We start from the raw sequence: 3,309 nt of genomic DNA on the forward strand, positions 1-3,309 counted from the left end.
GGTGTCACCGCCACCAGACGACCCCCCCCCTTTAACACACACACACACACACACACACACACAGACAGAGAGAGAGAGAGCACGCACACACGCTGCTTCCTCTCTCTGTTTCCCTAGCAACAGCACAGCAGCATCACACCCCCTGTAGCCCCTCCCCCCTCCATCCCGACTACGGATAAATATTTCAGCCTCAACTGAAGCGTAAGGAGCTGCTGCCGCCACCCCCCCCCCTTCATCCCTCCCCCAAAATATCCAACACCCAGTGTGTGTGTATGCGTACTTGTATTACTGACGTTGTGGGGACTCGCATAGTTACACAGTCACATTAAGGAGACTAGACTTCTATCGAGTCCCCATCATGTAAATTATTAAAATTTTAGGGTGGAGTCTTTTGGAGGGGGAGGTTTTAGGTTCTTTTAAAGGTGGTTTAAAGATCGGTCTAGTTAAAGTCTCCTGTGAATCTAGTTTTGTGTTTTCATTACGACTCTGGACTCTATTAAATGTCCTTGAAGATATTTTGTTAGTTTTTTTTTCTCTTCCTACTCAAAAAATGCTCAAAGTTTGTGTTTGTGAGCAGGTTTGGGGGACAAAAGAATAAAAACAAAGCAAAGCTGAAAGGATTTTTTTTTTTTATTTGGTGCTATTTTTGGCAGTTTTTCAGTGGTTTTCAATGGAAATATTTCCAAAGACTTAAAAAAAATAATTTTAAATGACAAAAAAAATTCAGTACTTTTAAGAAAATGTTTTCAGAAATTTGGAAATGAACATATTTATAAATAACACTTTACTTCAAAGTTTTTGCAAACTCAACCACATAATTATAGGTTTTAATAAGCAATTTATAGGTTTAAAATCTAAAATTTTCCCTGTTGAGTTTCACAAACATAAAACTTGAAACAAAATTTTTACACCTTTAAAACAGCCGATTATCCTCAATTGGCTAAAAAAATACAAACAATTTTATTATTATCGTTGTTGTTGTTGTTATTCTCTTTGTAAATACAAAAACAAAAATTTTTTGATCATTTTCAGTGCACGATATTTGTAAAATTCTTTCATTTCTGAGCTGGTAAATGTAAACAAAATGGAGATAGAGGCACAAACTCAAAATGATAAAACCATATCAGTGAACTGTCCTGCAGGAGAAGCGTCCTCCTGTCAGAGCTCAGCGGACAGATTAACATCATCAGATGATGATGATGATGATGATGATGAATCTGTGGTTGCGTAACTGACAGACTCGACCCAGGTCACCGTTTCCACGTAAGCAGTCAGAGGACTTTCTGATTTTCACATCACGTGATTTGGATGTTTCACAGTCATGTGAGAAGCAGAAAAATCTGATTTAACATGATTCAATCTGAAAAAAACAAAAAACAGGAGCTGCTGGAACCAGAAAACCTGAGTCACAGTTCTGATGAGGATGTTTCAGAGGAGAAAAAAAACCTCAACATCTGGTCAAAAGCAGCAAATTTAAGAACATCTGCAACAACAGCTCGACTCCTGACCTTCTGTAGGGAAACATCTGAAGGCCAACGGCTTCATAAACAGGAGTTTATAAATCTTGTTATAAATCACAACAACCCAAAACCAATTAAGGAGAAAACCAGAATCACCGCTTCGTGGTCCTGATTCTGGTTGAACACACATTTTTTACCATGACAGCAGACTATTGCTTTTAAATATGGATGTTGCTGGAAAGAAGCTACAAACGTGTGTGAATAAAAAACGTGGCATAGAACATCTTTAACAGTACGGCATGAGGTAACCGTGACCTTTGACCTTTGACCACAAATCTTTTCAGTTCTTCCTTCGCTCCGAATGAAATTTTGGAACCAAATTTGAAAAGGACTCCCCCCAAAGGCCTTCATGAGATATTAGATTAATGGGACAGACTGATGGGAAGGATGTGAGGTCACGATGACCTTTGACCACTTAAAATCTAAACGAGTTCATTGTTGAGTCCAAGAAAACATTTGTGCCAAATTTTGAAGAAATTCCCTCCAGGTGTTTTCTCAGATGCTACGTCAACAAGAACTGTCGAAGTCTCTGTGACCTTTGACAACCAAAACAGTTCATCGTCGAGTCCGAGTGTCCATTTGTGCCAAAATCTGAAGAAACTATTTGAAAGCTTTCCTGAGATCTCGCATGGACAAGAACGGGACAGACATGCGTATAAATGAGACCTGGACCTTTCACAATTTGAGTTTTCTCTGTTTTTCCTTCAGTCCAAAGGAAAGTTTGTGCCAAATGTTGAGTAATTCCCCTCGAGGCGTTCACGAGCACGGGACAGACCGACGGGACAGACCGACGGGACGAACTTCAGGTCGCCAGCGACCTTTGGCCACCAACATCTTTTCAGTCCCAAGAAAACATTTGTGCCAAATTTGAAGAAATTCTACTCAAGGTGTTCACGAGATGACGCATTCATGGGACATGAGGACACAGCGTCCCTTGACCTTCGAGGAACCAAAACGTTATTCGTTCACGACTGAGTCCAAGTGAACGTTTGTGCCAAATTTGAAGGAATTTTTTGAAAAGCTTTCCTGAGATGTCACGTTGACAAAAATGAGTACGTAGATATGGACGGACAACCCGAAAACATAACGGTTTTTGGCTATCGCTGTCACAGAGGTACGAGACTCAATTATTTCGTGGGTTCGTCTCTAATACGAGGACGAGACAACATCGGAGGCAGGTTCAACAAACCCAGAATATCGTTCCGTTATCTTGCTTAAACTGAGATTAACAAAACGTAAAGCGGACACGCAGAAGGTGGTTTATCAAGTCATGAAGTCAACCCCGGGGGATTCACTTTTAAAAAGGGGGCGGGGTTAGAAAGACCAATCGGCCCTAAAATCCGACCACCGTCTTCCTCACCTGGACGCGCTTCCCGCCATCGGGGAGGTGACGAACGGCGGTTTGCCGCCGCTTCTTTCCGCCTCTGCGATCCGCAATCTTGGCCGAAGTCCCGGCCGCGGTCGAGAACTTGCCGATGTCGCCGCGGTCCTCCGGTCTCCGACCTTCCGGCCGCGGCGACTCCGAGGTCCCGCCGGACTCTTTGCTGCCGCTGCGGTTCTTGAAGAGGCTGTGGAGCGTCAGGACCGCCAAGGTGCACAGGACGTACATGTCTCCGTCCAATGGGTCCAGTTCAACCGCCACGGAAAAAAAAAAAAAAAAAAAAAACACCCCGCTCAGACTCCGGGCCGTTCCGGGCGGATGTTCGGCTTCATCGCGGATTCGTCTCCTTTTTACATCCTTAGACTCGTCCGAACGCGCTCCTGAGGGACGTTGATCTGCTCGGTTATA

The sequence above is a fragment of the Brachyistius frenatus genome, unplaced genomic scaffold, assembly GCF_029030835.1.
Source record: "Brachyistius frenatus isolate BFR_SWC_R1_liver_20210118 unplaced genomic scaffold, ASM2903083v1 Contig_150, whole genome shotgun sequence".
Lineage (NCBI taxonomy): Eukaryota > Metazoa > Chordata > Actinopteri > Embiotocidae > Brachyistius > Brachyistius frenatus.